Raw genomic sequence first — 25,091 nt, 5'->3', positions numbered from 1 at the left:
ACTCACAAACAAACTGTCTACCCTTGGTCTGCACCCCAACTCTGTCACTGGATGCTATATTTTATGACTGCCCATAAAGGGCATAGCTGCTGTGATGGAAATTGTCTGAAAGGTAGCACTCTGGACCATAATAATCACACAATACTGAAGAGTTGAAGTATTGGAGTATATTATAATTACAATAGAAGACCACAGTTCTTCAACACACAAAGTGGCAAGGAGGATCTGAAAGGTATCACAGACAAACATTTGTCTTTCTAGTTCACAACAGCAGAGTTTGTCATGTGATTTACTGAGTTCCCAAAGTTAAGAATATACATGTCCACAACTGTTCATCCATAACTGAACCACATTCCTGTAACAATTTGTCACACAAACATAGGAAAATGACTTTTTCTATGACATCAAACCCCTCTTACGTAACCCTAAGACACTTGGGTCCAGTGAATCATGAGGGAGTGGGGATCATTATTACCTCAACAGAAACACTATATTTGTGGTTGAGAATAACCCGGTAAGAAGGACAAACAGCAAACCATTTTTTGAATTAATGATCAACCAGCACTTTCACTTCCACACTGCTTTGAGTGCCAAGATGGCAGCCGTGGTGGTTGAGCTTCAAAACTGCTCCTCAGTAGACCCAATAGGTGAAGTCATGCTGGAGTTGTCCCTGTTCATATTAACATGTGTGGGACATGCAAGGTGTCACTGAGGTCACCTGACAGTGGAGCTACGGCTGACAAATACAGGTAGGGAACCACCATTAAAGAGGACTCCCTGCACAAAACTCACTGGTGGATCTCAAATGAGTGAGGACGATTTTTCTCTCAGCTTTGGGACTGTGGGAAGGTGCAATATTGTGATCATGATCATTAGGCAGTTTATCTACCAAATGATCAATGTATTGGGCTGCCAGGCATAACGATTACGCCAGCGATATTTGTCACGATTTGGGTTTGCTCCTCACAGACATGTTATGAGAGTGAACTACATCCATTATGAAGACAGCGCCACACGGCAATAAGCCTCTGTTGCTGTTTTTAGGGCAGAGAAAAGATAAATTTCATTCTGTCATGTTCATCACACTGTGCCAAGGTTTGGCTGACTAATCTCCAGGGTGAGTTGCTCAAAGGCCCTGAGAGGAACAATAAAAAGTGTAGAAAAAGGCAGCACAACTGGCCCTGATGGTCCACTTTAATCATTTAATCCCTGCAGTCTAAGGTGAGGTGTTTTAACAAACGTTTTTCGTGATAGGTCTCTCACTTGATGGTTTTGCCAGGACCTTGTCCAAAAAGTCCCTGACTGCACCTTAACATGTATCACAAATATAAAATTTACTGGAGTCGTTTATTAGCATAAAGAAATGAATAAAATATACACCAGATGGAGTTATTTTTTGCAGCGACAGATTTAGACTCTTCATGCTGTGTGCGTAAATTTACATGACAGTAGAGAGGGAGTTACAGAAATCTGGGTTCTGAAATGAGGCCAAAGTGGTTTAAAGCAAAACACTGTCGCAGTCTTGAAACATTTGTCATTTGATGTTCTGAAGGAACTCTTTTTTTGGAAATAAAGCGTGAACTGCTAGCACAAGACTGGTCTGGGTATGGTGACAATATGTGACAATAAATAAAACCTGATACTTGACAAGGCAAAGCTTTCAGTGGCTTTAGACTTGCTCAAGGAGACAAGTGATGAGACAATGAAAGAAGCAGCAGAGAAGTGCAAAATCCTGTAAGTGCTCGCAGGTACTGTGATATTTAAACTCACTAACATCCCACCTCATTTGAGCTTGCTCACTGGACTGTAAGACCAGCCTCAACTGTTTTCCCCTTTCTCGTGTAAAAGTGAAGGTACAGAAAAACCTCACAGTCAAAGGATCCAAGAGGCATGTGAATAAAGCTCATTTAACCCCCTGATTCAACATTTTTATACTTTATCAACAGTTCTCACCTGTGCGGTTGGGTAAAATCTATAATGCGTTCCCAGTTTAGCGCATTTGCACTCATGGTGCACAGCTGGTGACATTCTTTATATACTGCTGAACCTACAGTATTTGATATCCATTTATTAAATCTGCAAACAATACAATACAGAGAGGACCGCAGCCTGATTCCAACAGAGCCCAATGACCCATGCTGACACAATATCATAGGTCATTAAAGAAAGACGTATTTCCTACAGTAAGAGCCATTTTTCACTATCACTTTCTCAATAATAGCCAGAAGATTGTAACCACCTCCAATATGGGCGCGCAAGTTGCGTGTTGAAGTCAGGTGACTATAATAGCACGATTGTGCGTTACCCTGCAGGGAGGTGGAGATTTTTTAATCAGTGTGACTCTTGTAATTACAGCCTAGCTATTACTTTAAATCTGGATTCAAGTCACTGCAACCACAATTTTAAAAATAAATAAATAGAAAGCAGCTGTTAGACCAGGGACAGGGTGTCTGCCTCGTAGGGGAGATCTGTCAGAGTTCATCAAGGGTTTCTGGTGAAGAGCAATACCTTTTCTAGCACTCACCACCTGTGCACATTTATTACCTCAGGTCTTGTTATACTGTTTGCAGCCAGCCGCCTGAACAATGCAGATTGCAGACCTTCACTCTCAATTTGTTAATCCTTTTTATTGCCTAAGTTTATGCGACTTCATATAAGCATGCCAGAAAGCAGCGCTTCACACAGTGAAATAGGCCACATGTAAAGAATACACACACACACACACACACACACACACACACACACACACACAGTGACTCTTCTTTAATGTTATAGTTGAGGGTACAAATGCCTTATGTGTGGCTGGGTGAGAACTCTGTTTATTCAGAGTAATTCTGAGCTTATTTAGCTTCAGCCTCATTATTAAATACAGAGAAAACAAGCACTGCGTTGATAGTATTGGTTCTGGGGCTAAGATGCGTTGTAAGATTTGGGGGCGAGTGGAGACAAAAGAAGTCACTGTTTCCTCAAGGCATGAGGATGAGAAGGAAGAAAATAATAAACAACTAATGCTGTTCTGGTGCGTCTGAAGCTGAAAGAGTTTATATCCAGCTGTACTACGGACTACCACTATTTTCAATCTTTCTTGGGGAAAATATATTAAATATAAACTGTTTTGACTTTATGATACATTATTGACCTGCATATCCATTTATGGACAAGAGCACTGACAGGTCAAGACATTATGACATACTATTTTCCCTCATGAAAAGCGGTACATATATTATGCAAACAGGACTGAGGATTCAGGTTTATTTGTCATGTGAAGGATTTACACAGGCTTAACAGGGCAATGAAATTTTGTGAATGAGAGAACTGGTCAGCTCAGCCATAAGTAGCACACACTCAGTAAGGGGACAGCAGTATAATTACTGATATTTACAGCATGAAATTACAAACTTTATATCGCATTTAGGAAAGGTGACAGGGGGTTGGTAAAAATGAAGACATCTATAATATCATATCAACAGAAACCAGAGGACTTGTCACATGATGTGGACTGATGCCAGACTCAAGTTGGAGATTTATTGACTTTAGACTCGACAAAATAAAAACCGACTTGAATTTGGACTTAGACTTTAGCACTAATGGACCGTGACTTCACTTGACCGCTAGTTTATTCATCCTGCAGGCTCCACCAGGCGACTGTACAGAGCTGCTTGGACTCACAAAATCTCATGGTTCCCTCCCACACTCGTACTTTGATGTTCATGGGAAACAAGAAGACAAATCGGCTTCAAAATTAGACAGCTGTAGCCAGCCAACTTTATAGCATCAGAGTTGCAAGGTAAGATAACGTCAACCCTTTTTGTTAAAATGCATTACATCTATTCCAAGTGATTCAGGTGGTTTGTTGACATATGTTATAAAACACTGATATAGATTAAAGCATCTAGTAATGTAGTGCCAAAAAAGAGTGGTACTGCAGTGCCAACAGTGACTTTATCACAGGGACACTGAGAGACAGTGACCCCTTTCCCAATAAGATATCTCAACACGTCAGAGACGGTTTCCAATCATTGTCAGGGAATCATGGTTTCAGAAGAACATGTCCATATGATATCAAAGTTCATTACAAGATATCAAATTCTCTGGGTGACTTTGAACTCATGGATCTACAATATAACTCCCCCCTCCGGGAGTTCCACGACTCCCAGATCCCATCAACATACATGGGAGTAAAAGAAAGATTGTTCCATGACCCTCAACACTCATTAGTTTTTAATTCAGGGCAATCGCATTTTACGCATGTATTGATGATAAAAGTACATACCCATTCAAAATCTATTATTTTAAGATAAGATTATAAGTGTAATGTAAGTGTGGCCTAATTCACAATGAACTGGAACATGACTAGTTAAGGGAAAAGTCATCATAGTCCTTGATAGTTGACACACGTGCAGATAGAACATTAGAAATGTTAAAATGAACCAAACTCATTTGTAGGAATCATATGGAGTCCATAGATAAGTCTTCGTGTAGATCAATGTGCATTATCTCTGCATGTGGCAATATAATGTCATACATGATGGGTCAGAGAGTTCTGACTGGACCCAGTCAACACTCCTTCCTCTGCACTGGAATCCTTAGTTTCCAAAGATTACATATAATAACATGAGTCACTTTGTAAAGAGTAGTTTCATCTGTATTCAATCCACTAGTCAAAGTACTGCACTTAAAACATAATGTAAGTATAATCATGAAAATGCAGTTTAAATATTAAACACAAAGTATCAGACACAAATGTTCTCTGTGACTGTCATATATCATTATTAGTGCAAAGCAGGATTTAACTGGGTTACCTGGTTCATATAAGACTGCAGCTAAAGGTTATTACCATTATGGATTACTCTACAGATCATTTTCTGTATCAATTAATAGACAATATGGAGTCATCACAGTAATCCAGAGCATAACGTGCCAAGAGTCCAAGCCTAAAATGATTAAACCGACATTATTAAAACATTTGGTGAGGAGCAGATGACCACTCAAAACACAAAGTTTACTCCTGGTGATGGAATATGGAAAAAAAGAAAATAAAGATGTCAAATGGGACATTTGTGTAGGGCTTAAGTGGACAAGATTCCTTCAGAGCTGATAGCATTACATGGCCAGCAGAGCAGAGCCCCCCATGGAGCGGAAATTAATATCTCAGTTTAGAGTGACACATTCTACATCTACTCAGTGGATTAGGATTACAATTGGAGAGAAAGTACTTGCCAAGTAGCAGGGGGTAACCAAACTGGCTGACAATCTGAAAAGTGCACCAGAAGGGAAGAATGGAGAAATGAGTTGAACAGTTTACAGTACAGTCTGATCTGGTCTATTAGCCCAGCACTAGTGGCTGCTTTCAAGCTTAAGACATTTTGATCATAGCCTGTAAAGTAGTAAACTGCCCAAGCCCTCATTTTATGTAACAACAGTTTTGTTGTTTTTAAGATTTAAATTTTGCACAAACTGCAGTAATTACATACACATAACCCTTCATCATCATCCCTGTACTTATTGCACAATTAGGAGTTGATCCATTGACAATGGACTGTAATTGTACTGTACGAAGAAACCTGCTTCATCACAGTAGGAGTAGAGCAGCTAACATCTGTGCCTGTGTGCATTTCTGCAGCTACTTGAGTGAAAATGTCCTTGCAGAAGGCAGTATTGAGTTTGCATTAACAGTTCATTATCAGTCAGAGTGCAGCAGAGAGGAGTTCATGAGGAAAAAAAAAACCTTTTTAGATGAACATGGAGCAGGGATGATGTGGTTAGGTTAAACATCACATTACAGAGACTCCTCAGCTTTACTGGCGCTACAGAACAAAACGGAGGCTCAGCGCAGGGAGACATGTTTAGCCAATCATTTCACAGTGACGTTGACACAGCTCAGTTGTTGGTAACCTACTGCTGTGATGACGCTATGGGAATACAAATCAGCATGGCCTGGCAAAGCATGTGATGCCTTTCTAGTGGAGAAAGGACATAGTGTATGAAATAGGAATAGGGCAGACTAGACATTCAGTATGAGGCAATAAATTACCCTCAGAGAGCTGGGACAAGCCAAGAAAATGAACAGTGATGCTGAAAGTCTGGCCCCTGTGAAAGGCTGTAATATCCCATCAGGTTTTGTCACAATCCTGCCAGTTGTATCTAAATTATCACCTGAGGAATCGCATTTGAGGTGATGATGCATACCACCAACTGGCCCTGGGGGAGTCTGCATTATTCATGTCTCAACATGTTCCTCTTTGCAAGCCAGTAATTGTTTGATGATTAAGCTGCTGATTGCACACTTGATTGTCTTAAGCATTTCACTGGTGTCTGATTGTTGGAACGATTCACTCTTTGCAGTCCTGACGGGATGCGTTAGGCTGGTCTTTTGAGATAAAATTTGGGATTAAACAGAACTGAAAGAAGTAAAAAATAAACTCAACTATTATATTTCAGAAGTGTTTTTAGTGATTTCACGGTAGGACCAATGCACTCAAAACCTTGAGAGATGCTTTCAGGAATGGAAGCTCTCGGTATATAGAGCCCCCAATAGCAGTGTTACAATTGAAATGAATTAACATCACATATTTCAGGTACTACAGGTTTCTACAACCATAAAGTTTTACAGTAAATTTGATTCTACACCGACTCTTTGCGTATTTCCAAATATGCAGCCATTATGCAATACGTGCAATCACATAATTCAGAATAAAAATGACATTTGTCACTTATATTGAAACTTGGAACATCTCTTCTTCACAGCAGTAAACCATGTCCCTGGCGAGCTCCCATGGAAAGCATGGCCAATGCATTCAGACTCTCCTGGTGACTCACTGGGTTTCACAGTAATGTTCTGATTGCTAGCTAACTTGCTAGGATTGAAGCACATTACGCTAAGCCCTGTGAGAACACATTCACACTGGACTGCAGTTGAGATCAGACACATCCGTGGCAAAGATCATGGTCTGGTCGACACGCTGTCCGCCTGTAGACAGCTGCTTCCTGACCACCGTGTTCTAAGACATTACATTTTATATTAACTTCTGTGGTCCCTTTACCCATTGTCCAGTAACTCAGGGTGGGGTTGTTACAGGCTCCAATTCTCCCCTCTCTGCTGCCTGACAGAGGTAAAGGTAGATTGTAATAACGCTGCCTTGTCCTCTCCCTCAGGTGAAGCTGATCCAGGTTAATCAGAAGGAGCCAATAAATAGAGGGAGGACCGTTGGCTTGCTCTCTGTCTTTCTCTTTAAACTCCCTCTTTGAGCCTCTGCAGTTGGAGCTGTGGTTTCTGTTGTAGCTTTGGATTTGCTGCTGATAGTTTTGGGCGTAAAGGTTTAGATGGGAGACACCAGGTCCTACGGTCTTTTGTGGGCTAGCCTGAGTGGCCTTTCTTCTCCTCTTTTAGTGATTTTGACTAATCCATTAGGTTTATGTTCATCATTTGTGTTGCTTAATTTTTGTACATGAATCAAAATTTAATGTAACTCCTTTTTGGGTCAAACCTCTTTGCTGAGAGCCAGTTGAAGGGGTCAGAACTGCCATTTACAACCAGTCTGACGAAGCTTAAAATGTATATCTAAAACGGTACGACAACTAGAATGCGTTAGAACAAAAAACTTCTTTCCCTACTTCAGCAACAATGGGTCTTTAGTTAACTATATGAAGGACCTAAATTGGTATTCTAATTGTATAATCTAAAAGATGCTGAAGAGGACACTCATGCAGATCTGGCCTTATTCCTGTTGCACTACAGATTAAAATTGTTTAGGTTCAGCCACTGACTATACAGCTTCTAATGCTGTGATGAATAAATAAAAATACCAAAATTATCGTACTAAATCATTTAAAACCCGTGGTGAAATTATGTGCTCGGACCAATTACTTGTAAAGTCATTTATCAAAGAGGCCATCCATCACCCGGCTATGAAGAAAATGTTTTGCATTGTTCGACATCGCGTCACCGCTCCATCAAATCTGTCTTCCAAAGGAACAATGGCTTCAAGCCAGAAAGCAATAAATTATCAACTGAAATCACCTTGTGCGGAAAGCTTACATTCTACTTCATTTTTATGTTTTGTTCTCAATAAAGTATATTGCTAACAAGATATTTCAAGACATGCCCAGAAGCAACAGCCGCTCAGCTATTTAAACTTTCACACTATCTAGTTTTGTTAATGAGCTGAACCATCCATGCCACACCGGGGCCTTCAGGAACTATGCAAAATACATTTTCCAGCTGCTCCCGCAAACTACTCTGAAACCTACATCTTAATGATTAACCGTTAATTTAAAGTACTGTTGAGGACAAATTTCAGCTCTGTGTTTTGCATTCAGCCTTTAGGTGTGCTTTACTAATTGGTAATTGGGAATGGAACACACTGCATGCGTGGTCCACAATACGTAACAGCAGACCTCTGAAACCAGCACAAGTTACATAGAAAAACTGTCACTCCATTAACCTGGTCCACCCTGACTTAAATCACAGCTTTTAGTGACTCTGAAAAAGCTAACAGCATTAATATTTCAATAAAACAGCCTATTCACAAGACTGGCTGATATTCCTCCAAAGTAGTCAGTAAAACAAGATAAGAAATAACAGGAGGGCACGGGGCAAACCACTGTCTAACTGCATTTTGTTCTTTGAGTCTTGTGGTTTCAGATTTAAGACACAGCGGCGCAGTAACACGAGATAGGCTGCTTACTCTCCAGCGGGACTTTCACAACATTTCCATCAATCAAGTGTTTCACACGTCACTTTTTATCACTATCGTAACAAAGATGGTTTGTGCATGGAAATGTCAGGTGTTCTTCATTTATTAGCTGCCAAACCAGCCTCAAGGTCTTCAATGTCAGTCTGTCAGATGATTTGCTGCTTAGGTCCAGGATGGATTATTCCCACCACTATTGCATGGATAGTCATAAAATCTACACATATTTGCAATCCTATGAGGATGAAGCCTGCTGACTTCACACATCCTCTGACATTTCCACTAGAGCCCCAGCGAGTCAAATGAACAGACTTGGTCCATATATTCATGGCCCATAGTAGATGAATCGTAATTACATTGTGATATCTGCACAAAACCTCTACTACCACGATTTGGAGGTGTATGACGCCTATTGAGTAAAATTTTCTTAAATATTTCACTCTGCAAACTCCTCTGAGTATCCAAATTAATATAACTAGTCTTGCTAAAGTGCTAAAGAAACAACAGAGAACAAACTTCACATGGAACCAGAGAAAAGAGAGCACCGAATCTCATCCAGAATCCATCATCAGCCAAGCAAATATTGTCCTAACCATTTGATCAAAATACTTTTGATCAGCAACTTTAAATGCGTTGTAGGAAAACTAGAGCTGACCATGCTTTGAATCTGTTTATTGAGTCATTAAAGTTGGGCATGATGGATATTCCTTGAGCTTTGCAGGTCAGTCACATATTGGCATATACCTCAAGGTAAATAATGGGATCAAAAGAAAGCCAATTCCGAATGGGGACCAAAATTAATTTATTATATTCTGCTTATTTTTTGAAGGAGTCAATTGGGTCTTACAACATAATAGGGTGTCTCTGAAGTGGCTTGATCAGCAGCCATCGATCATACTAACAGGCAAGGTATTCTCAGGCTGGCTGTGGATTCAATGTAAGTAGAAGCTATGGTCATTACTAACATGAATGACAGCTATATAGCCTAAGTGTAATTGAAATGCAAGGTTTCACTCTCTGGTAATAGCCATACAAAGAGTAGTGGGGTTCAGCACGTGCACTCAACTGGCCCCACAGAATAATTTAAAGCATAAATCAAACATCCGTGCTGCGGTTCACCTTGAAGCTCTGAAGGTTTGTCTTAGCCACTTGGCTGGAAATTGTGTTAAGTACGTGTACTTGTTTTTGCGGTCTATCTAAACAAGGATATACTGTCAGCAATCATGGATGCATTATATAACAGTGCAAGATACAAGATGCCGCTTTGTGTAACATGAGCGCAGCTTCAAAAGCAACATGCTTGTTTCACTTCAGGAAATAAATGTAATCTGTCATGTAGCTCCAGTAGGGCTCAAACAAAGTTCAATGTTAAGTACATGTTGCTGATGTTGCAGAGAAAACTGGAATTTTCCAGTCCTTTATCAATTTTTGAAACATCAACTCTCCTGAAAGTATAACAGGTGCTGAGATGATCTATTAAATAAACATGGTGAATGCAATTTTAAAAATTCAAGACAGAATTTCAGAAAGTCAGTACTGAACAATAGTGTCATTTTATCAGATTTTAAATACTTGACACTTGAATAATCATTCAGCCAAAAAGGCTCTCGCTCTGTCATATCCACAAGCTGGCCACCCATTGTCCCATATGACACAGAGAGATATTTCTAATGGTGTTCTTCCCTACGCTTGCAAGAAATATTTAATCTTATCTACTGAGCAGATGTACTGCATCAGAAAAGACCTTACGCTGCAATTGTGAATCCCACCAATCTACACCCATCAAGTTTCATTACCTTCTTTCTATACAGCAGAGATGGATGGAAGGCACATTTTAAATGTGATCTCGAAATGTCCCTGTGGTGCACAAACACATGTACATACATAAATTCATAGGTTTTCCAGGGGCCTGCACCATTGTATGTTACTATTCCCTGGTCTGGATAATAATCAGCTTTGCCTTCAGTGGGATGAGGTGCACGTGACTCCAAACGGGGCTGTGATCTGCTTTGGGTCCTACTGTTAGTCTCTTAGGCTGAGATGTTTGCTGGGGCTTTCTGTGTGGCCAGTAGGATCCCACTTAGTGTGAATGATGGCAGCTGTGAGGGTGCCTCTGGCAAGAGTGTCTCCAACACTGGGTGCTTGCTCTCATGTTACATACAGTGCCAGATGCTCAGTCTGTGTGGCACTCCACTGAGCATGACTGATTGTGGTTGAGGTAAGCATGATTCTGGCGAGAATAGCGCTGAACGCAGCAAGGCTGAGTACAACTCTGGCTACACCTTTTGCAGATAACGGGAAACATCAGCTAAATGCATCTGGCTACTTGGACTACCACTGCATCAGTCCAACTGTGGCAAGCGTTGCTGAGGATCTGTGACGGACACGATTCTATATGCTCTGTGTGGCTGCCGCTGCACAGGCTGACAGGCTGTGGTGAGAGTGATTCTGGTGATCAAAGCGGCTTTGACTGCTGGTGCAGCAAGTTATCACTCTGGTGGAGTTTGCTGGTTGGGCAGAGGCTGTGATGAAAATAGCAACAACCAGTTTGACTGACTACGGCTGAGATGAACAAGACTCAGTTAAGAATTGTTCACGCTACTCCATTTCAAGCACGAATGGCGTGTGGGGCCTGATGAGGTCTGGCACTCCTTCAAGCACACTCACGAGTGTGTTCCTGGTTGCAAATGTGGCCCGCATCACTTGCTTTAAGTGTTTTTGTTGTATGGCAAACTACACATGAATAGATGGGTGTTCTTGATTTACTGTAGATAAAGCCATCACTGTTAACTTAACGTGTATAGGACACACTATAAGATATAAGTGAAGTGGGGGGTTGCAATATATAACGAATATGAATAAGGCCTTTGACTATGGTACAGTCAGTAGGAATTTTGATTTGATCTCTGCAACAACAACTTGCTTTTAACGAGACACCAGATGGCTGTGCAGGTGGCTTAAGAGTTAAAGAAACATACAAAACCCCTGAAGGATATACTATATCCTTAAACATTACACTTGTTAACTGTTTTGTACATTGATTTATGATCGACTGTTATGGACATAGCATTCTAAGTTTTATGTAGCTTTTTGTTTTTTAAGTCAATCAAATTAAAGGGCTACTGTATTTGAGGCTCACAAGAAATCTAAAACAGGGCACCTAGTGTTACTTTTAATACTTATGTTTATACTTAGGGAAATTATTTTGATTTTCAAAATTAAGCACACTCGTACTACTGCTTCACTGTAGATTAATAGGTATATACAATACCTTACATTAATGAGGATTAATGTTTTTGATTAAACTTTTTCAAGCAAGATGTCTAACAAATAGCTGGCAGAGGAATTAGAATATACTCAAGGTCATTCATTTTGTTCTTCATCTTGTTTTTTTGTTGTTGTTGTTGTCTCTCAAAGAGAGCTTTTATTTCTTATGGTACAGTGTGCTCTAAGTATAAACAGAAAGCGATGCTCCCAACAAAGGGCCGAGTGCTTTCAATTCCTGAGGCACCGCTCGAGTGAATGTAATGTTGTTATCGTTGGCTTCTATCAGTTCAAAACGACGGGCACGGTTCAGAGTTCTGCGGTTCTGTAGGAATGAATATCACAGAGTGCTGCCGACACGTACACACACATAGTAAAAACACCAATATCGGAAATATCACGGAAAATGACAGTCGTATAAATCACTCTTCCGGACAACGCTCCCTTTCTAAAATACAAAACATGCTCTGCAGTATTTCATTCTTGATGACACTGGGTAGATTCAGGCCAGATCAATAAAGGTATTGTGACGGAACAGTGTCCTTTTGTACTTCAAGGTTTCTGTGGTTTATTGTTGAGCCTGTCACTGACAACTAGCTTGCATTACTTGGAAACTGTGACTTGCTGCACAGTCTGTTAACGTCAGGCCACAGGCCTTTTAAATACAAGCAATTAAATACAGACAAGCTGAAAGGGACTCCAAATACTGAAAAGCAATCACATTACAAAGGAATAAACACCAATAAATAGAAAAGAGCAGAGAACAAATCATTTTGTATCATTGACTATTTTTATAATATACTTCATTTTGGCCGGGATCACCATAGATTCAGTGACTGCATAAATATAGATTCCAATATAATGAGATTGATACTTTTTAGTTTCTCTTTTGTACAAAGTTGAACATGAAACGACAATGACAGGAGAGAATTTTTATTGTGATAATAAAGTATTTTCTATTTACTTATAAACTTTGTATAGGAAATCAACAGATTAATAATCCAAAAGTCAAATCACTTAAAGGTCATAAAAATAAATTCAGATTTAGCTTGATTCAGACTGATGAAATATCCACCTTAATTATTACAAAATATTGATATCAGTATCGGATACTGGCCCTGTATTTACTTGGTATTGAATCGATACCAGATCTAGCGGTGTTGCACCACACTAACGGACGGCATGTCTCCACCTCCTTGTATTGGCCAAAATGATGCTATTTTCCCAGAAATACGGGCGCCACCATCAGAGTCTGCGCAGTACAGTCAGAGAGTGGAGCCATGCAGAGGCTGATATCAATGACTTGGCCACACTTCCGTCAGACTCACTCGCGTTTCGTTTAATTAATAGCTACTACACTCTGCTCTACCTCCACCAGTTACAAGGAAATGGTAAACACCGTACTTATTTTCAAAAATTATTTTTACCACTCTCAGTGTCCCACAGGCCCACTTTACAGAGTGGTTGGTATGGCAACTGATGGTCGCCATTACGTCACGCTGACATTATATTAACTACCTAACCCTTTATTTGCCATGTATTAAGTGTTTTACTTCTATCCACTAATACGGAGGAGGTGGAGCCTATTCTGCTGCGAGTCACCGGGGGGAGCTCTACTTACTTTGGCTTCACTTTTGAGGAGCTGTTCCACCCTCCAACTTTTTACAGTCTATGGTTCAACCTATCTTGGGTACAAACTGTCAGTGTCTGTCCACTTTCATTTAAAACCTCGATGCCAGTAATATATAACAATGGCTCGCTGAGTTTTTTGTCATGCTTCTCTTTTCCTTCTTTCCTCATACATAATTGAAAACCAGCAATCTAACTTCTTGAAAACCCTGGCCATGGCTTGATACACAACACTAAACACAGAGCACTGGACCTTGTAGGTAAAATTTAAGGCAGCTACACCGAAAATAGGACCAGGAATAAAGGCAGCAGCAATATTAAGACAGAAAGAGACATTCGAATTTGCTTTTTTTTTTTTTTTAAATGATAATTGTGCTTTTAGTTGCACATGGACCTGAATTCGTATGAGGGCATTAAATCTAATCATAGTCATGTAAAAAAAAAAAAAAAGACCCTGACTGGAATGACAGTAAACAAATAACCATGCCATCCTAAGTTAAATTAAGAAGAAATTGTCATTCTGCTTTTAAAGCTAGCTGTGCCGCTCATGGATAGAGAGGGATGACCTTTCTACCCCTCTCCAGTCACTGATAATGATTTACTAGATAACTCAGAACAGAATGCAAAGATGTGGTTACTAACTGGAAAGGGTGTAGCATGAGTAGAAATGGTCACTGTGACCAGCCAGGAGTGGACAAGGACAATAGGAAATGACACAGGAGGTCAATAATGAAGATTAAGTATAAGTTAGAAATACATGAAACACTGCTACAGTACCAACCATGGCTGCAAATATATGGATCAATATAGCCAATGAGCCAAAACATTATTTCTACTCACAGAAGTGTGAATAACGTGGATTACATTGGAATGTTGAATCATGGCAAGGTCTGGGATATATGAGACAGTGAGTGAGGAATCAGGTCTTTTTATATGGCAGGTGTAAATGCTTGTATGGACTTTGACAAGAGCTAATTTATAAAAGCCTTGTATAACCGTAGAAATAGGAGGGATGGGGTGCTAGGTCAGCAGCAGACAAGCCATTTAGTAGTAAGAGGGATGCCATGGGACTGGTTTATGTGCAACCCACTCCAACTTAGGACATACATAGACACAGTGTTGCTAATGTGATCCCATCCATGGGGTGTCTGCTCAGATGTATGGCTACGTCACTCTCGTGTCCATCACCACATAAAGCCCATCCAAGGGGTCTGATTGGCCTAGCAGCTCTTAGCTGGGGCATAATCGTTTCCCCACTGAGAGACTCTGGACTAGATTTTAATCACATGTTTATTTTTTGTGGGGTGGGGGTGACATGTAATAAAAAAATAAATAAATAAATAATGCAGATGCTATATGATTCTACCAACGTCATATCATTGCTAATCTTTAAGTCCAGTTAACCTATATTTTCGTCTTTTTGTGGGCTATACTATGACATGTATGACTGAGAACCTTCACAGACATATACCATTGTATTGCTGCTCAGCCCTCTTATTATGTGCATCTACACCTGGAAAGGGTCATGTTCTCCAGGGTGACCTGTGACAGGTTTTGCAGGAGGACAGTATCTCTGCTGCAAGTCATCCTGTCCTCCCAGAGAACTGTATTCACATTCTTGGCATGAAGTCAGGCTTGTTCAAGGTGGGCATCAGAGTCTGACAAAGTTGTCACCTTGCCTGTCCCTGATGTTCTTGGATATGTATCCAGGCACAGCGTACGTTTGACTGTCCAGCTCCACGTTCGACATTAGGACTGCATCCCTGCTGATTGCTGAAAAGGTCATCAGCCATTTGTGGGTGGGGTTTTGCTATTATACATTTGCACTCATCAGAATATTAAAGTCACAGTGACACGTACTATTTCAAAGTAAAGACAACCTAAAAAATTCACACAGCACAAGCTGACACTGCACAGCAGGGAACAGGTCTTTGAACAGCACTAATTTTTTGGATAATGTCATCATTCATATGTATGGCCTTTGGCTATTGTAAAGGTCTTATACACGTGGTTTTATTGTATTGGAAACTGCAGCTTATGTCTGTAGAGTATACTTTTGTGCAGGATGCATAACATCATTAGTAAAAGGTCTTGGCAGGCCTGTGCCAAAGACGTAAAACCTTGTAAATGAATGGCATTTTGTGGAGATACACTATGTCTTCAATGTATTCTCATAGTCATTCTCATCTTCTGTAACTGCTTGTCCTCTAGAGGGCTGCAGGGTGGGTGGGCTTAGAGCCTATCCTAGCTGTCATTGGGCGAGAGCCTGGGTACACCCTGGACAGGTCACCAGTCCATCGCAGGAGACACAAAGAGACAGACCATTCACATTCACACTTATGGTGAATTTAGAATCATCAATGAACCTAACATTGATGTCTTTGGAGGGTGGCAGGTTACCGGAGTACCCTGAGAGAACCCACGCAAACACATGCAAAGTCCACACAGAAAGGCCCTCAACCCGAACTCGAACCTGGAATCTTCAATGTACTTTCTTGCCCAAATACAAAATGTAATAAAATAGCATAGCATGTCTTTTTTGTTACCTCTCAGCTCTGAATATTACAAAGCTGAGATAAAAAAAATGCAATAAGATAATCTTTAAAGTATGATCTAATAGGATTCTAAGTGCTTGTGATGACTACTTTTATCCAACCTGCTACTTTGCTTTAAAGTAAAGAACAGGGACAGGATCCCATCTCGACTTTTTTAGCTTATTTTCAATGGAAGCCTATTTTAGCACAGATTCTCAGATCTTTTTATGCTTTCTACCCTTTGAATGACCTCGTCCTAACTTGTCTCTGAACTTAAGATTCCTTACGGCCCCTGTGTGCAGCATAAAATGCTCAGACAGGAGTATCCTGACAGTTTGTGTGTCGCGTTTAAAGACTAAAGGTGACCATGCTGTTCCTGTCAGAGCTCCAAAGCTTACGAACCAGCTTCCAGCATAGCAACTTCGCAATTAAGACCATTTATCATCTTTGATATTTATTCTTCTTGCATCCCCGCTGCCTTGTCTGATCTCAGAATTTTGCATTTCTTATCCCTGTGGCTCCGTCTGTTCGGGTTCATCAGCCATTATAACCTTGACTAACAAATTTCCTGTGGCAAATGCTGAAAAATACAATATTTATTGCCGTTGATCGGAACGATTCATGTTTTCATTTAAACTGTAAAATCCCTTGGTGCGTTGAAAAGATATATTTCGATGGCCACCTACACTATTTTTTAATCTCTGAGAAAGAATTGTTTTTTTCTATGCTTTACCTGCAGTAATGTGGGATGAGACAGAGTGAGGGTGGCCAGAAGCTATGCACATTAAAATGCCCACAATCATCTGGCATAAAAAACAATAAGCAGAGAGCTTACTTACGCACAGGAATTTCTTGTTTCCGTGCAGATATTTATGTCAAATTACATTAAAAACATTTCATGGTCTATGAAATAAAACAGAATAGACTCATTTGGCTGTATGGAAATGCACACTGCGTATTATCTAGTGGGATTATTGTGTTGTGGCAATTATTTTGATTCACTGACTGATCTATAAAATGATAAAGAATATTACATCGATCAGGCATTCCATTTTGACCACCATCCTAATATCGGGAAGTCTTCCTTGTGCCTCCAAAACAATCAGAGGATGGACATGGGCCTTCTGAGAGTGCCCTCTGATGTATATATAAAAATACCCCTATGGGTTGAGGGGAGGGGCCTCTGTGGATCATCCCAAAGTTACTTGATCGGTTTGGGATCAAGAGAATTTGAAGGCCAGGTCAACACCTTGTGCTGTTCTTTGCATTTTTTTGTTCCTAAACGGTTTTTGTCTGTGTGTCTGTGTCAGGTTACATCCTGCTGGGGATGGCTACTGCCACCAAAGAGTGTCATTGCTATTGGGTGGGGGTGTCTGGTCCAGTCTAGATGTGTGGTGCATGTCTAAGTAACATCCACATGAATTATAGGTCTAAAAGTTTCCCAGCGGAACATTTAATTGTCACAAGATGGTCAATGTTATTTACTGCTCCTGTCGGTGGTTTTAATGTTGTGGCTGATCGGGGTAAATAATGCCTTAAAACCGAGGTGCCATGATTAGATTGTTGATGTATTGTTGAACCAGCAAGACATTTCATTTATCTATTTATCCTTAGAGGGTGCTGCAGCCTATCTCAGCTGTCAGAGGGAAGGAGGCGCGGTACACCCTTGTCAGGTCACCAGTTCATCACAGAGAGACAAACAACCATTCACAGCAAGAGTCAATCACCAATTAACTTAACGTGCATGTTTTTTGAATGTGGAAGGAAGCTGGAGCAACTCAAGAAAACCCACGCAGGCACAGGGAGAACATCCAGACTCATTATCAGTGCCCCAGTGGGCTGGCAGATTCAAACCCAGAATGTTTTTGCTGTAAGGCGACGGTGCTAACCACTGCACCACCTCCCACACTTCATTCATCATCATGTAAAATAAGCAAAAAAATATAGTTGTTTACACGCTTAAAACGTCCACTATAACTGCCTCCCTTACTATTTTACATTACAAGCGAGGCCTAGGATTCATCTCAAGGCCAGAACCATCCTTTGAGGCAGGGGAAGGTAAGATTAAAATGTCTCTGGGTCATTTGAAAGATAATACAAAGCCATCCCAATCACTTCAAAGCACAAACTCAAAGGGCACTATCTAGATGAGAGAACGCTGTCAGAGTTTGCCCGTGCACCCGCATATCTGATTATTTTATTATTTTTGCACTGTGGTCTGAGCAGATGTCCGCTCAGTCAGAAAAATGTCTAAAACAAGATGAGCTGCCGAAGCACGATCTCACAGCAGAATCAGTGTTTTTCTTGATTTTTTTTTATACCGTGCTGCAAACAACAGCACGTCGCAGAATAACAAATAACTTTGGTTATATCTTGCCCATCCCAACACTTTCCCTGCTTGATGCAGTGAAAATGATGAAACCCTCAGGACCCAGAGGCACACACAATTTACTCAGGCGCATTAAAAAAAAAAAATCAAAGATAATTAAAGCTTCTCTCTTCTCTTGACATCACAGAAACCCCTCAGGACCATTGCTTGCCAATAATCTCCACTATCTTTAGCCAAAAACACCAGGTTACCAGGGCAACAGCTGTGTGGATATTGTGTTCTTCCCCGTGTGTCTGACAGAAGTAGCACCTGAAGCATCAAATTTTATAATTGTAATCAAGGAAGACCTGAGACTGAGATGTTCGATAGTGGTTACAGCAGAATGATGTCTGTTTGTGATGTGATGGTTGAATTTCAAGCATACAGGAAATGTATATGTGCACACGAGGTTAGGCCATCATGCAAAGCGTTAATTTTCTATTTCTATGCGCCTGCAGCCTCGAAAGCACCATAAGTGTGCCACCACACCACTTCTGCACACATCACACTTGAGTGCAATTTGTGCCATGCACCTCGATGAGAAGTGCACCCGCTGTCTTTACCAATAACCTTCAAGCAATGTTTCTCAGCTTAATCTGGATCAGGAACAAAATCTGACCACTCAATGTCTGTGCCTCGTCAAGACTAAAATACATTTTAGTCCTCTGCCAGCCTCAATAAAACGTCCGATATTTAACGCTTCAATTCCTTTTCATTGCCAGGTTATCAAATGAATGCATGGCTAAGGCAATTCTTCACTGGATAAACAACATTTGAAAAGGTTTGACTGTTTTAAATACAGCGTTTATCTTTCTTCAACACCTTCTCGGGCCTTGAATGTGTATAATAATCTGTGGTATTTCAGGAGTTTGTCAGGACCTGCAGACATGGTGCCTCTCTGGTACAGCAGGCCCTGACATCAAGCTTTAGGCTCATAGAAGATTCTGACATTTGAAAGATTCTGACTATCAATCTTAAAAGGTCACATGCAGTGCGAGAAACATATGTTGTTTAGGAGAGTTGGTGAAAATAAGCAAGATCAAGGTGCCATTATATTTTCTACAACCTCTCGCAGTTGGATGATTTTATTCCAATAATAGCTCCAGTTCAAACACGCGGGGTTCAGAGTGGCTCCGAAGCTGAGAATTTTTTCAATTTAACAGTTGATTTGTTGCCTCTTTTTGTTCTGAGAATATGAGTCTGTGATTTCTACTCCTGCCTTTCTAAAAACCAAAGCATGCAACACAAAAAGTGGTGATGACGGATGAGTGTTGGTGTTACATGACTTTGGTGAATTAATTTAGAGTCGAGTGTGCTAAATCTTGCAAAATGTTGCACAAACTAAAAATCCTTTTTTTAGGCTTCTTCAGTCAACAATAGCTGTATACCTAAAATATACCTTCAAAGAGCAAACGGGATCTGTGATGACTTACAAAAACATTCTTTCTTTTTCTCTTTCAGTGCTCTTTCACCAAACAATAGATGATGCAGTTCTTGAGAGATGTTTTCTGTCATTTTGGCAAGCAGGTTTATTCTCTATATTACAGGGATGTGCACTGGCAAGAGCTCCTTCTCAACACGATTCCTCTGTCTCAGCTAAACTACAGTCATACAAAACCATTTTTTAATAGTGTTTACTTATCAAATTACAGATGTGCCAGAAAACATGTGCGCGAGACAATCCTGGAAAATTACCATAAATCAGCAAGCATCTGGAGGTAACATTATTCCGGTGCAAGTGGAGCTTAGGTGATTAATCTTCCCCCTTCTCCTGCACGTAGATGGACAAATGATCGGAGCTCACCACAACACAGAATGAGCGAGTACAATTCTGGGGAGCAGTGAATATGTTGGCGAATAAGTAACGCAGAAACACTCCACTACCTTAAAATATTCCAATTTCTTCACTTCATTCAACAAATTAGGCTTGGCTGCGCTGGATAAGTGAAGCAAGTGTGTCTGCATTTCTCTCTGCCTGTATTAGCCCAGCGTGGCCTTCTCATTGTCCTGCTTTGTTCCCATCATCTTTTCACTTTTTGGAGCCAATCTGTAAATTTCCCCTAAGTCATGATCGACATGATCATGGTTGTGGCTTCAGTGCATGCGCAGGGTTCCGGTGATTATTTCTTCTCAGCTTTTTCATTATCATCACCACACAGTTGCTCTGTGCCTTAGTCCAATGTCTGCTCGACCGGTGTGGCGGATCTCAGTACACTGACATCTCCAAAGCAAGCTTCTCTGTAAGCCAGTGTGTGCGTGCTGGCTTTCTTTTCAGTCTGAAACTGCAAACATGCAACAGTCGTGAGCGGAGCGCAACCCTATTATTTAGCAGTGACTCATTTCCAAAACATGTTGTAAACATTAACATTAATTTATGGGCAGAAAAAAAAACACACGCGCAGAAAAACAAAACAAAGACAGAGTTTTCCCTTAACACAATGGGACATATTACTCTCATTTATTTTGTAATCACTGGAGATGCTTTGCATTTTACTGCATCGTGTCTTACGGTGCCTCGAGGAACAATAATGCAAATCCCTGCAACAATCTGCCTCCGTCTTTGCGTTTTATTTGACTGCATCTGCTCGCGCAATCCCAAGAATAGCAGTTACAAACAGATTCTCTGATCACTTCAGATGTAGCACTAAGTCGCGGAAGCACAGCACATCCATCTGTAGCCCTTGGATAAGACAGCAGCATCTCCTTCAACAGAATCTGCTCTCCCTGACACATTCCCTGTTGGACAAAGAGCCTGAGTTTGTTTCCCTTCTATCGTGCGGCCGTTTCCTGCGAAAAACAAGAAGAGTGGGGGCCCTATCTGCTCCGTATGTCTCGACAGATGAAGAAACTGGCTGAGAAAAGTCATTTACTTGTGGTCACACTCAGTCTGCGGAGCCATCACACATATGAGCCCTGTGGCATGCAGACTGAGAGCTGGCTGCTACAGATGACCGTGCATTACAGCAAATGAGAGGTGTGGTGAAAGCATTACGTGATGTGCAGAGGTGGAACTCTTTTAAAAAAAATGTGGCAACTCTGACAGGCAGAGGACAGAGTGCAGTGGAATCGCGAGAGGAACCATAATCTGGGTGATGTCCAGTAATTAAAAGCACGGAATGGCTTCTGACACAGGCTTGCTTGAAAAGCATGAAAGAGATTCTGAGTCGTGACGTGAAGTGTCAAGCGTGTACATTTTAAACGAGCAGAGCCAGATGTGTGCCTGGAAAAGTCCAAATTACCTCACTGTGCACACAGATGCTTGAAAAATAATCTCTGTAAAGAGCACTGGTTAGTTGCTCTACCCAGCATTCCTACCGGATGGAAACAATTTGTTGCCCATACATGTTGAGGACTTCATCATGCAGCAAACAAACTACAATGCAAATTATGCTCTTCTTCGTTGGTGGGATCTGTGTTGACCCCATTTCACATGTTGTTTTTAGTGGAGTGATGCACTTCTGCAATGTGAGAGATGTTTTTGGAATATTTTAAATTATTGAAGAGGTTTGGGTCTGATGTCACAGAAACACCATGTCCAGCTGGGAACTGCCCATGTGTCCATTGACACTACACTGTATATAGGTGTATAGGCATGGTCACTAAGGAGGGATGGGGGAACTGTTTTTTTAATGAGGCAGGCATGTCGCCTCAGAAACACGGGGCTATATTAGGTTTGAATTATTAAGAGATACAAATGAATAAATAAAACCGCCATATGAAAGTGTTGGGCTATCTGTTTCACTGTCGTCATTCGTTAATCTTTTTTTTTTTTTTTTTTTTTTTTTTTTTTGCGCCAGGCAAACTTATCAGATCGGGAAAAAAAGAAGCACAAACGGCTTCGATATACTGTATATTTTTCTAGCTGAAGAGAAGACAAAAACAGACGACAGGCCCTTCGCTTTAACGGTTTTTTCTTTTTTTTTATGCAATTTAATTCCAAGGTTAAGTTAGCCTCAGCTCAACAGTCTTGTCACAGGTTGCGGTGGCTCGTCTACAGAAGGATTTGCCAGCACGCGGGGGTCAACGCACCAGGCTGGCGTTATCATTAAAAACCTCGCGCGCTCCTCCGTTTTAATTGCCCATTAAGGGAAAGTAACGGCAGACGCTCTCGCCGTGGTGTCGCATTGTGTTACCGCTCGACTGTCCTGAGAACTCGAGCTTGGGAGCAAAACAAACAAACAAAAAACAAAATAAATAAAATAATACCGCCACAGACTGAACTGTTTCCCCACATTAATTTCTCGCCTCCGATAAAACAAATACTTCGCTCCCAGGCGACAGCTTCGTGATAGCGGGTGTACGCATGCAGCGCCGCATCCTCAGCATCACTCCAGCATGCGAGGGGAGACCTGTTAAACCATCAATTATACTGCGGTAGCTCCACAAACAGCAGTTGTTGCATGTGAATGAAACATTGCCACTGAGCGCTTTTTAGACTATTTTGAAGTATTGCTTTTGGACGAAAGGCGGCAGATCGCGCGAGACACACAGCTAATGAGCATTGAAATAATAATGATGATGATAATAATAATAAAAATAATGATAATCTCACCAGCAGCTACAGAGGTTCCTGCTGTATCTTCTCTCTCCCGGGTGGGTTTCCTTGGAGTTAATGAGGTTCTGACGTTTGGTCTTTGGTCTTCCCTCAGCTGTTATTGTCCACTGGGTTTGGATATATGCTTTCTTTCTTTCTTTCTTTCTTTTTTTTTTTTTTTTTTTTTGTTCTTCAGCTGTGAAATAATAGGGAAATCTTCGTCCTCTCGCAAAGCTCTCTTCAAACTAACCTTCCCGCCCCCTCTTTCTACCCATCTCAGATTGGTGCTGGGCAGGAGGGGCAAACCCTGAACCCGAGGGCTGGTTTAGAGGCGGTGATCTGTCACGCCGATCAATACCCACATGGACGCGCGGCGAACGTTAGCAGGGGAGGGCTCACTGTTAACCGAGCAGCCTCGTCAGTGTTGCTCCCGACAGCTGGAAGGGACTCTTCCCCCCTCCTCCTCCTCCTCCTCCACCTCCACCTCCCCTTCCTCCTCCCTGCGCGTTATTGCACAACAGCCTCCCAGGAGGAAACAGCAGTGAGTGGGCCCCACTTTTTCCGCGGGGTCCGGTGGTTTGAGCACTGACGCAGGTGCCCGAGGTCCAACCAGGACCGACAGAGATTCCAAGCCTAGGAGCTGCTGCTGCTGCCGCTGCTGCTGCTGCTGACAGTGATAGAGCAATCTCATCTGAGTCACTGCAGTAGTAGGAAATGGTAGCAGATCATTCTTATTGTGTGACCTTGGGGCTGGGTGGTCTAATAAGAGAGACAAGGTGGGGGGAGGAAAAATCTAAAAAAAAAATAATCTGGGCTTGGGGAAGAGACAAATGAGACACCTCACCTTTGTCTCAAAATGTGCTCAAGGTGCCCTTGCGCAAAGCGCGTAATGTCACCTCTAACCCCTGCTGAAATGGTACAAGACTGGGCCGGGGCTGTCTCAACTCCCAGGTGTGTTGGTGTGAACAGCAAACAGTCGCCGACCTGATTGTGTTCTCCACTTTGTGCGAGATCAAATGTATCACAACTGTCAAGAAGAGACACGAGTGGCAGGAGTGACCCGTCAGAGAGGTTTCAGCTCACATTTGAATGACATATGAGAACACTAGTACCTGTAAAGCAAATATCTGTTGCATTTCACCTCTGTTCTGGTACATACACTGATGTGTCCACTTTCTGGTTAGATGAATGAAATGTGTCCTTTATTTGATCCCACAGAGTGAAAATGTACCCTCTGCATCTAACACATCCATCCTTAAAGAGTAGACTGAATATGGAGCCAGTGTGCAGCCTCCTGGTGAGCAGTAAGTGCCTTGCTAAAAGGAACATGAGGAACTTGAAGTTTAGGACAGCTGAACCAGTGACCTTACAGTCACTTCTCTAACAACTACTTCACAGGCCACCAAGATATTCCCACATTAGAGGAATGGCTACGTCCCCCGGTTGATCACGGTATCTCCCTGCCAGGTAAGCTAGCACACATTTTGCTTACATGTATGTAGTTCTCTTCAACTATTAGACAAGCATTTAAATCTAAAACAGAGGCTGCCTCTTTCAGTGTAACAAAGTGATTACATTACGTGTTATTAGCGCAGAATTATGTCTAATTCTCTCAAAATCCCCGTCTTTGACAGAGGTTCATTTCAGCTCTGATTGCCGTACAGCTGTGACAGTGGTAGTCCTGGTTAACCCGGTCACTCTGGATGCCCGTGCTCGTGCGCCGAAAGCATTAAGCGACAAACCCAATAAGCGCTTAACGTTAATGAGTAATATATGAGGAACTTGTGCAGCCAAACCCTCAGAGATTTCAGTGATTATATGAGCTAAGATGAGCTCTGAGTCTTCCGACGACTTCAGCAAAGATGCAGCTGTTAGTCTGGAATAAATTCCGTGAGACAGACGATTATGATTTCATTAGATTTCAATGCAAACCTTACAATTTTGATCGTCTCACACCATTTGTAATATTTCACACAATAATTTATACTGTAATCATTATGCAGCACATGCCTACACTTATATGCTAATAAAAAGAAGAGAGCAAAGTGTGTTTTCTTGCTGTTGCTAGT

General features: G+C 41.3%; 1 protein-coding gene across 2 annotated transcripts in view; it reads right to left on the bottom strand.

Moving 5' to 3' along the window:
* gabra3 (gamma-aminobutyric acid type A receptor subunit alpha3) overlaps window positions 1-23,499 on the bottom strand; it is a 95,178-nt gene extending 71,679 nt beyond the window's left edge. For both annotated transcript variants that reach the window (XM_047607186.1, XM_047607187.1), the window contains exon 1: window positions 23,041-23,499. The gene's annotated coding sequence lies outside the window, so the exon portion shown is untranslated. The remainder of the gene's footprint in view (window positions 1-23,040) is intronic.
* Window positions 23,500-25,091: the final 1,592 nt, after the last annotated feature.

This window comes from Mugil cephalus, chromosome 15 (genome assembly GCF_022458985.1).
Source record: "Mugil cephalus isolate CIBA_MC_2020 chromosome 15, CIBA_Mcephalus_1.1, whole genome shotgun sequence".
Classification (NCBI taxonomy): domain Eukaryota; kingdom Metazoa; phylum Chordata; class Actinopteri; order Mugiliformes; family Mugilidae; genus Mugil; species Mugil cephalus.
This window is presented reverse-complemented; position numbering and strand designations above follow the sequence as displayed.